Source organism: Saccostrea cucullata, unplaced genomic scaffold (assembly GCF_032062105.1).
Source record: "Saccostrea cucullata isolate Sc308-1 unplaced genomic scaffold, CSIRO_AGI_Scuc_v1 ctg3476, whole genome shotgun sequence".
NCBI classification, from domain to species: domain Eukaryota; kingdom Metazoa; phylum Mollusca; class Bivalvia; order Ostreida; family Ostreidae; genus Saccostrea; species Saccostrea cuccullata.
Genome location: NW_026932455.1, coordinates 20001 through 32092, shown reverse-complemented (window position 1 = coordinate 32092; position 12092 = coordinate 20001). Strand labels below are relative to the sequence as shown.

The 12092-nt window shown below is 33.8% G+C and overlaps 1 pseudogene; it reads left to right on the top strand.

The window, feature by feature from the left end:
* Positions 1-4783: 4783 nt before the first annotated feature.
* The window catches only part of LOC134235166 (NAD-dependent protein deacetylase sirtuin-2-like), a 12918-nt pseudogene continuing 5609 nt past the window's right edge, over positions 4784-12092 (top strand).

Below are 12092 nucleotides of genomic sequence, written 5' to 3'. Positions count from 1 at the left end.
AAAACTTGTATGTCATCGCTGAAGGTGTTAAGTTGCTCTAGGAACCCTATGTCTGTGAGGTCATCATTCTCGGTCAGAGCTACTGGAACCCAGATGCCACAATTTGCAGGTATGGAAACTGTTCTCTTGACCTCTACATTTGTACCCGTTTGATCATTGGCAATCCAGCATTGAACAGTTGTCATCTCAGTTTGTAATGTTTTTGTTTTGTAGTCGATGTGACGACAATACTGCAAGAGGAAGTCTTGTCCGAGTATAGCAGGAAGATCCATGTCAACCACCACCAAGTCAATTGCATGTGGAACATCTTCTAGATAAATGTAAAACTTTCCTATACCATGGACGGACAATGCGTGACCATTCAAATCTTGCACACACATGTTTGAGGGTTGAAGGACAGGACAAGACTCCTCTGGGATCTTCAGAAATTCAACATGTGACAAAAGTGATGCAGTAGAACCACTGTCTAATAAAAAATTAACATCCAACCCACCCAATGTTCCAGTAATATGGAAACCATTGTCTAAGAATTTTTTCTCTTTATTTAAAACCACCCCCCTTGAGTCATCAGGACTAGGTCTTGGCTTATCCACCAGCTGTCGACCTACAAGGCTGATGGTCTCCCATTTCCCTGTTGGTAGTTTTGTCGCCTTTGTACATCTTGATTTCTTCTCTGCCCAGGTCTTGGTTTGTCCAAATAAGGACAGTCTTTGATGAAATGTTTAGGGGAGTTGCAATGGAAACAGAGCTGAGGGGAAAGCTTCTTGTTAGCTCTTTCCAAACGGTCCAATCTGTTACTGATTTCTTGTATAATTGTAGATGAATCAGGGGCGTTGCATCTAGATGCAGCAGGGGATGTTAACTTATTGGTCACCGGCACAGCTTGGGGAACATTGAATTCCTCATCAATTGTTTTCACAGCTCTAGCATGTTGTTTCTTTTTGTCGTAGTTTTCACCAAGGATGGCTTCATATCTGTCAATTATGTCTGCGGCTTCTGAAATACTCTGACAATCTTTATCAATACATCTGCACTTCATCTCGACACTTATCAGCTTGTAAAGGTGATTTAAGGCTAAAATTTCTTGAGCTTGCTCATCTAAATTGCAGTAAGCTTTCTGAACCATTTGTCGGATATCATCACCTAGAGCAGCAGCACTCTCGCCCTGTTGTCGTCTGCGTGATTCAAGCTTAGCTAACCATTTGTTCTGGTGTCTCGAATTTCCAAATCGCTGACTAAACTTGTTGGTAAGTGCATCAAAGGATCTTCTTTCAAGCAAGGATAAGCTCATGTAAAATGTCCTGGCTTGGCCTCTTAAGCTTGCAGCAAGGAACAGAACCTTATCTCTCTCTGTCCATAGGCTTAGTTCTGCACAGTCATTGAAATGTGAGATGTACTCTTCCCAGCTTACAGTACCATCATAGGACTCAGGTTTCATCGTGTAATTTACAGGTTGGATAGGGCTTGAAAATATCTGAGGAGCAGGTCTTCCAGAAAAACCACTGTAGGCACTAGGTGGACCATGATTGTCTTCATTTCCTCTGGGAGACGATCTTTCTAAAAGTACCTCATTGCTCGACTTCTGATGTTCGTCATACGTGTCACCTTGACCGCCATCGTCAAACATTACCGACTGAGGCACGCGTACTTCGACTTCATGATCGACCGACTCACCGGATTCTGACATCTTAATTTTCTTTATGTCGTCTTAAATAAGCAGTAATAATTCTAATGTTAAATCTATGTCATCTTATCTTCTAAGACTGTAATGTTGATGTTAAACTACCACACTGGACGGCTCATGGGCTCGTATCAGGACACTAAAATAATTTAGTATCCCACTTCTGACACCAGTTTGTAAGCTACCCCAGGGGTGGCTAGTATTTCTGAATCCTCAGCATCTATATATAGGCCATAGTTTATCTTCTAAATAAAGCATCTTTTGTCAGGATGTACCAGTAATTAAATTTGTTCTAATATGTTAAACAACCAGGCACCACTCTGTGTAGATTCTTTGTTGAATGATACTCAAGATGGTTGATCAGTCATACTCAGCATTTATTGTATGTGCAGCATCTCATAATCATAACAATACAATATGTAAACATCAATATAAAACAGCTGATTCTTCAGAAACACAAGTTTAGGTCGTCCAGTGTGGTAGGAGATTTCTAACTAGGCTAAATATACGTAAATAACATTATAAGTATCTCACCGTTTTGGTTTTCTTTCTTTTAACTTTCAAATATAGCCGCCATACAACTAGCTGAAATCTGTCGTAACGTAGTACGCGCTTGCTTATATAACCTCCTATTCCCTGTCACATGACTCGAATTATCCAATAAAATTATGCCGTACGAACTATTAACCAATCAAAAGCTTGTACGGGAGGCTGAGTTCCCACACAAGTTCCCACACAGAACTACTTCTGCCACACAAGCTACCGTACAACATCGTAACTAGAAAAACTATGTAAAATTAACAAGTGGAAATATAACACATAAAATAAGCTTGACTAGACGAATTAATAAATTCCTTCAATGTTTATAAAACATCCCTAGACTGTACAATATATGCAGAACAATGTAGCGTAGGAATATCGTAACTACCGACACTAGCGTACACAAATGTAGTCCCGATAAAGCTGACTGATTATAAAGTGAATGCTAACAATAAATAACAACTTGTAGCTTCAAATCACAAAACAACTCAAACTAAAAAGTAGAATACGATCCCATATTCATAACTTCAATAGAACAATGCATTACTAGTAAATACATATAGGTCACCAAACCGGAAATGACGATCCGAGTAAAGTATGATGGCTTCCAAAACATGAAAAGTAAAATCCACCCTCTATTCCCCGATATTATAACTCCTACGATATTACATGAAGCGACAACAGGTAAATTATGATGATAATAGCTATTACTAAAATCGTATCTAGATAAGCTGACATATTATTTCCAATAAAATCATAAACGAACAACTTTCCTGGCAGGCACATGTTGAACATAGATTTAACAAGAATGAGAACTGGACGACCGCATAATATTACGTTTACAAATCAAGTGATATATTACAATCACGCCGGCATATTTAGCGCTTCATGATAAATATGCCGGCGTGAAGCGTCGTAGTTCATAACCTCATGAATCTTCAAAAATTAAGTTCTTTTCTTAAATGATTTTTTGAATTTGTCAAGTAATGTTATGTCAAATAAGTTCTAATAATTTCTTATTCAAAAAGTGGAAATGAAAGATAGACATGCTTCGAAAGATTAATCCAATACTTAAGTACTTACTACGTACCATGTTAGTCACGATTTATACGTAAGAGCAATTGCTTAGGACATTTAAATATGTATTTATGTTACATATGTTATTTATGTTTTTGGAAAGACTAGACTCATATTAAAAATTATACCAACTTAATTCATTTCTTGGAATAGAACGGAAAGGAGTTCAAGTACTCATACTTAAAATACATTATGTTAAGAAAAGCAGGTTAGATTTTCTCGGATTTTCCTGTGTGTATTTTGGGATACTTGTGAAAGGTGGAACATTTCGGTAGGTATATGTACAATTAATATGAACGTACAAAACCCAATTAAAGAATTCAGGAACTTTTTTCATTTTATCAAAATAAATGATCGACCTTCTTTTTTTTGTCTTCGGTGCAGTGTAAAAAAAAATGGTGAAGACAACGTGTTTGATCTTATAAATGCGTCAAACAGTATAAATTGTAAAGAGGTTAAAAAGTCACGGACCCCCCCCCCCCCCCCCCGAAACAGCAGGGATAGGATCAGATGCCTGGGAGAAGTAAGTAACCCCTAACTAGATTTCCCTGTATTGATTAGGTATGCGAAGTATTCTGCAGTCATAATTACTATTTTAAAGGGGCATGGACACAGTTTCAACTGCATTTTTTATACTAATTTTTATGTTCACAATTTCTAACTAAAGTAATTCTGATGATCAGCAAAAATTTGAACATCATCTTTTTGATTTACAAAGAAGATACAGAATTTAAAATTATTCATAATGTAAACAAGACTCATGCCTTGTTTTTTGTTTCATATAGAAAATATCATATTTATAACAAAATGAGATTCAGCAAATCACTAGAAACTGTCTGATCGTATTTATAATTAACTTCTTTATTTGAAAAATTTGCTTTGAATGAACACATATTATTATTAATTTTGGCTTGAGTAAGATATCAAATTAACCAGCAAACCATTGGTTACTTGATACTGCTAATTTTGATACACGATAGATAAGTTCTTTAAGCTATGTAAACAAAAATATGGCACGGACCTTGTTTACATAACAAATGTTTGGAGCTCTAAATTTGTCTTGTATCTCGACAACTGAAATTCAAAATTTTGATATCATTAGAAATACATTAGTTAAGTATTTGTAAACAAAAAAAAAAAAAAAAAACAAAAAAAATGGAAAATAAAATTTGAAAATTTTTAGTTGAAACTATGACCATGCCCTTTTAAAAAGTGACCGTCTGAGAGATACTGCTGATCATTTTAAAGGTACAGGTATTGCCCTACACGTCACCTCTCATGTGACCTTTGTGAATTCCTTTTGTTAGCTTTAATTGGTTAACATTACAAAGGCGAAAGTTCATTGAAAGGCGTTGCTAATATCTAAATCAGTAAATCTATCGAATGGTTAAAGAAGAAACAGAGGCTAAATAATACTAAATATTATTATTTATTATCATCATTATCCCATACAAATCTGCATCTTATTGTAGATTTCGAAGTAACATGGCAGAAAAGGGTATGTATCAGTTACCCTCCCCAGGGTGACTCTGTAATGTGGTGATATAAAACTTATTATAAATAGAAGTTATATGTGATATGGGAAGTTAGTTTTCTGTAAATATAAGAAATTCATCATAGAGAATTTTAAAAAACCACAGCTAACTAGTAGTTCATAATTTGTTTGTTTTTTTTACGATGCATGCAATGTTACATCAGATAACAGGGAATTTTCTTGTTTTTCCTCAAAGAATCCTAATATGAAAATACAGGACTGTATAACTATTTAAACATATTTATTTTTGGTTAACAGATGAGAAAAGTTCAGACGAAACAAAAGAGCAGGTATGGTGATTGAATGTTAAGTACTTTAACTTATTTGAAAAATAAATAACTCCAGTTACATATGTAGTTATATGAAAATGTAAATACATTAATTAAATATGTGTTAGAAGAATAAATTTTGCTATTTACATTGAACTTCTTTAAATTTTTTTTAGGATGAACAGAAGGAAAGGATACATCCAGGTGAGCTTTAAGAACACCTTATCAAATAAAATGACTGATTATTCATTATCTGAGTCTTAAAATATTCATATATAGCTCATTTGTTATTCAATGCAAAGATAAAGTACTTATTATCTTTTTGGCTTTTCTTATGCCAGTTAATTAAATTGTCGTTTCTCCATCCATATGTTTATTGACTTGTCTACTGTTTGTCCGTCATACTGTATGTGCTCTATCTATATATTATCTATATAATTATCTTTTTGCTTGTCCATCATGTCTAAATCACATTTTCTTGTTCTTCATCTCTTTATCAATGATTGGCGTGTATTTACCATTTCTTGCCCAAGGGTCTATTTACTGGTTTGTCTATCGTCTGTCTTTCAAACATTTTTATAGTGTATATTGTATACAGGGAAATTTGCGCCCCCCGTTTTATTTTCGCCCCTTTCGCCCTAGCCTCATTTGAGAGACTTAAATAAAACTTTGACATGACAAATTTAAAACGGGGCAAAATTGCCCGCAAGTGTGAAAGGGCGAAAATAAAACGGGGTGAAAAAAAAACCTGTATACAGTATTGCCGGTGCATCAAAATTTTCAATCCTCTATACATCCATTGGCGTACATTGTACATGTGTATATTACCTCTCCATCAGACTTTCTGATCCTTTGCATGTCTTAGCTTCGCTTGTCCATTGCTTATCCTTAAAATTAGACGCATGAACAAAATTCTTATAAAATAAATGGATTTTAGGCTGCATACATATACATACACACACATCTACAGCAGTCAGATATATTTTGTTTTAGCTGATATGGGCTTCGAGGATTTGATGAAGTACATGAAGACGAAGGAGCCCCCTGAACAAGTGTTATCTACTGTGGACCTAAAAGGAATTGTTCAGTACATCAAGGACAAAAAAGCCACTAATATCATCACAATGGCTGGAGCTGGAATATCAACATGTAAGGATTAACAGCAATCTAACTGTGTACAGTATCTAAAATAAAATCGAAATTAAGAAATGTATACAATATACATGTAAATAGAATGACTGGTGAATTTTAATCTTTGTTAAGATTGAAATGTTCATCAAGGGAAAAAAAACACTGATAAACAATTAATGGTCAGAACTGGGATGTCGATACATGTATGTGAGGAGTAACACTTAAATATTTGTGCATATTTTCATCTAGGATAAAATGTAAGAAAAGAGGTTGGTGAAATTGAAATATTTGTTGAAATAAAAATGTGTTTATATAAGTAACTCATTTTTGAACTCTGTTTCATCCAATCATAACTGTTGTGTAAAGAGAGCAGTTGACGGATTTAATTCTTCTCTACAATTTTCTATATTTCCCCCTCAGGCGTGGAAGTCATTTTGCTTAAGATTCAATCTTTAATTAACTTAAGTTTCAGAATATGATAGACTTGCTGGATATCATCTGTGATCTATTTTTAATTTTAGCGGCTGGAATACCCGACATCCGATCTCCAGAAACTGGACTGTACCATAACTTAGAGAAATATGACTTGCCGTCTCCCGAGGCCATATTTTATTTGGAGTACTTCAAGGTGACGACCTTAAGCTTATTGTATTACTAGTGTAGAGTCATGGGAATTTAGTTTCAATCTTGAGGAAGCAAAGGCAAAGTCTTAATCTTTAATGTTAAATTTTTGATTTACTTTGACTTTCTTTGGAATTACCATTGCTTTTATTTTTTGAGACATTATTTTTGCATAATCTGCGCAATAAATTATAAAATTGATTTTAGGGAGACTTATTGATAAGATTTTCATCAGAAGACAATCTTGTAAAATTTGCTAAATTAAAGAATATGATTTAAGGCACAGAATAAATATTCCATACGAAAACAATAAAATGTTTGAATGTGAACAATTCAAGTCACCGTGTATGATTATTTTATAGTGTAATTGTAAAGACTCAGTATAAAACGGTTGCCGGTGATGGTTAAATTCATACATGAATTAATTATATGACTTGTAATTGTATGTTGTTGCATGATCATATGCATGTAATTTGCTATACATATATATAGATTAAAATATATTTTTGTATCAAGTATCTTTTTCTTTGATGCCTCTGTTTTAGTTTCTCTAATTTTTTTCCCAGAATAAAATAATAAAGATAATATAAACCAGAAAATTGAGTACAAAAAGGGCGAAAACTCTGTACATAAAGTAAGAAACTATATATAAAATACAATATACAACCTTTGTTTAGGAAGGATTTGTAATTTTTTTTTAAAATCTAATATGTTTTCCAACCAAAGTATACTTTTTTCATCGTGTTCGCCTTATTGAACTTTTTAAGCTACAAAGCTCTATTCTAAATTTACAACAACTGAGAGCAATTATTTTTTCAGGAAAATCCTGAATCTTTCTGTATGTTGGCAAAGGAACTTTGACCGGGGAAGTTTGATTAAGGTAATGATAGTTTAACAATTATTGCATTGCCTGGAGTGTCTTAAGCATTCTGAAAAATAAATGTTCTCAAAGTTAAGGCTAATGATTCACTCTATTGAAAAATTTGTTGTTGTGAACCAGTTTTTCTCTGAGAAATATTAATAATGAAATAAAGTGACTCTATCACAAATATTAACATAGATATACAGGTAGTCATGAACAAGTTTTAAGCCGGAAAAAAAATTCGGAAGCATAACGTTTTTGCTTTGTCTTTCTGTCTGCAAAGACTTTCAATATTTGACTTTAACTTTTGAACCGTTGTGGTAGGTAATTTCCTCGAGCATATTAAACTAACTGTTAACATAAACTTATTTTAAAACTTGCTAATAACAGTTTTAAAACTTAATTAAAACCCTGGCATCGTGATGGGTTTGACAAACGACATGAAATGGTAAAATCCAATTACAAATAACACATTTTTGTCCAATAAAATGTAAGATATAAAAAGTAGGAAGTGTTGTTTACATCACAGCTTGACCACGTTAGGGGTATTGTGGTTTTTTGTTTTTAATGATTCTCGAATGAGAAACATAAGGTATTGTTAGTTTACTGTAAATTTCATTAAATGAAAGTTAATTCCATTAAATTTCTCAAACATTGAAAAACTTTGTATAGTAATAAAATAAAGCTCGTTTAGTACGAACATGGTTTTTGTGAATTTACGGATATACATGTAGCGAAGTTATTTTGGATCCCTAGCTATATAAATTTAACGAATTCCTTATATGGAGATAACGAATTACGAATATTGTGAAGTAATTTCAGGTCCCAGTGACTTTGCTATAACCGAGGTTTACTATATTTTTTAATCAAATAGCCAACTGTATTCTATTGTAAACATTCATTTAACTTTCATTTTTCTCCATGTTGTAGCCAACACCTAGTCATTATTTCATTAAACTTCTGAATGAACATGGATTGTTGAAACGTCACTACACAAAGGTATTGTACAAATAATATTATACCTCTATTGATAATACTCGAATTTGATTGGCTGGTAAGGAAACTTTAATATACAATTAATTACCCCTTTAGAGGTCAACATGGTTAAATAAGGACCCAAGACCTGGCCCACGAGGTGACCTGACCTGACCGAGGGCGCATAGCGGCCGAGGTCAGGGCAGGTCATCGAGTGGGCCAGGTCGAGGGGCCTCGGTCAGGTCAGGTCACCTCGATCGTGGGCCAGGTCGAGGGTCCTTATTTCACCATGTTGACCTCAAAAGGGTAATTAATTGTATATTATAAGAATAATAATACCCTTTTCCATGTCACATCCTGTGCCAGAGGGCTGATATTGGTGTCTTGGGCTGATACAGGATGTGATGTGGAAAAGGGTATGTTTTATTATGTTTATTACATACTTAGTAATAAAATACAGTACACATTAAGTTGAGAAGAAAATAAGTAAATCATCATGCACGGACTTCCTTCATGTACACGATCTATTGTCTCATACGGTTTAGGTTTGGTTTTATTCTATTTCAAATGTGCCCGATCCGTTATTTGAAAATAATTTTTCATTTGTCATTTAGATTATTCTTACATTCAAAAAGTTAAAATTAAGAGAGTATGTACCCCTGAAATATGTGTATGATCACAATTACTGCTTTTTAAAGATTTAATTTACTAGGCGGTGTGATATTGATCTGTATCAGCCCTGCAAATCCACATCAGCCCTGCAGGGCTGATACGGCCATAGTGACGTCAGGCATATCGCAAATGCAAAAATCCTGAATTTTTTTTTTTACTAAGTATGTAATAAATGTTTATATCTTCTATGGTCATACAGGTGATGTGGTTGATTATATCCACAACACACAGATATATACATGCTTGCCTCAAATACAAAGTAATGTACAGTTTAAAATTAAAATTTTATTACGCACAGCTGTGCACAATTATTTTGATTTTGTATCCGCTAATATACATGTTTATATCTATTACATACAAATGAGTGCCACAAGGTGTAGTTTATTAATTTTCAATCTAAAGTTGAAAATGAAATTTGACATGTAATAATTTCCAACTTTTAGATTGAAAATTATATAAACGACAAAAGTACAATATCTATTGTAAGCATAAAAAACAATAATTATTTTGCAAAATATTAATATTTTTTTCTTTAGATGCGTTTCAAGCTTTTTTCCCCAAAATCTATTCACAAACATTGTAAGGTTCTGAATATTTTGAGCTGTATAATAGAGGTGTTTGTATAGATCTGTTACACATAAGTAATGTTTAAATCAATATATGAGCTGCAACGCTGATGTCAAAATTTTCCGTTGCAAAATTATCACTTAATATTTCAAGGACATAGAAAAAAAAACATTTATAATAAACTTCTGTTGTTCATATTTTTGTTATAGAAGAACTTATTTTAGTAAAATTGATCATAAAGGTTTAAAACACTTACAGTTTATCATAATGACAAATTTTTATAGCAAAGTAAAATTCTCAAAAATGTAGCTCATATTGCTTAAGATTTCATTTTCTTTCAAATTTCTTTAATGATTAATGATTTTATGTTTTTAGAGTATTTGTGATTTTTAAAAAAATAATTCGATGACTGAAGCATAGTATATATGTCAGAGGGATAGAAAGCCTTGATGTGTTTTAGTCAAGTATACGAGGGGTGATCAAAAAGTTCGCGAACTAATTGAATAACTTCCATAAAAGATATAATATTTGGTTTCAGTGTTGATTATATTTTAAATTAGTCCACTCCGATTTTAACGCACATCTGTCACCGTTCTGCTCATGCGCAATTCACGTGATATAGGCGGTCACGTGACCCCCTCCGTAGCGTTCTTTCAAAAAAGCTGAAAGATTTTTCTGAGTTTTATATTTCTTTCCATGTAAGTTAATTTTTATAACAAGAACCGTTCATTTGTCAGAAACGGTCAAATCTCGGCAACAGAATGGGTGGATAAGAATATCCTTTCAAAAAATTAGCATGGCGACCATCAAAACACAAATCTTCTGTCTCGGGAGAGACGTTTGTTCAAGGTGGATAGAGAATGGGTGCCTCCTTTTTATCATATCTAATAAGTTTAAAATCTAAAGTAAACGATATCTTAGGTATTTGATAATTATATTATTGTTGAAATATTCAACTATTTTTCAAAGTGTAAATTGGAGGTCTTTGATAGCAAATTGTTTAATTAAAAAACACATCTCTTTTCAAACTTGCTCTCACTGGGCAATATAACAAGTATCGTTTTTAACCATCTGCCTTCCTTCACTAAAACGATCAATCCAATCATTGATTGAATTTACAGGAAGTCATTTGTCTTAATAAATTGTGTACAAATTATTATACGCTACTTCAAAGGGATATCTAAGATATACCATAAATTTTACATTCGTTTGTTGAACGAGTACGACAGAGAAAACCATTTTTCGTCATAAGTGTCCTTCATAGTGACGTCATTTTTACATTGTGACGTCACAAACAAGGAACAAAACTTTATTCAGCATATGCTATTTATAGAACTTGTGTATGGCTATGTGTGTACCAATTTTTTTTCTAATCCCTATTGTGGTTTTGTAGATATAGAGATAGAACGCTAACTTTTTAATCACCCCTCGTATATTACATCCATATAGTACGTCACCCGCGTGGCCAGTGGTTAGAGCGTTTTTTCTGGAGTCGCGAAGTAGTCGATCCTTACGCCGCGGGTTCGGATCCCTCTGTGGGATGTGTAGACCGGTCCTTCGGATGAGGTCCCGTGTCGCAGCAGGTTCTGGCACGAAAAAGAACCCTCACTGATCAATGGCCCTAAGTGCCCAGTATATAGCTCTCCACCACCATGTGGTGGCGTCTCCATATGATTGAAAAATTCTCGAGAGGGACGTTAAACAACAGTCAATCAATCATGAATGAAGAATATGCTGATATTTTTTATCGACTGTTTCCAGAACATCGATACTCTGGAAAGCGTGGCTGGCATTGGCTCTGATAAAGTTGTGGAAGCTCACGGATCATTTCGTCTGGGACATTGTGTTCAATGTAATGCTGAGTACACACAAGACTGGATGAAAGGTGAGTACAATCTTAAAAAGTCACGTGTTATCACATCATCCACGCCCGCAACTGACGTGTATTTCACATCCGGTTACAGAACAACTATAAGATGTGTTAATTCGATCAATAACACTTATATGATTAATTATACATGTATTGCATGCCATAATTTGCACAAACACCCCACCCCCTCCCCCAGAAGCAGACTTTTTTTAAAAAATCAAAAGTGCAGTTTTATATGTATAGTGGTTTAATTTATTGTGCTTTTAATTTTCTTGAGTTGTATTTTATGTCTC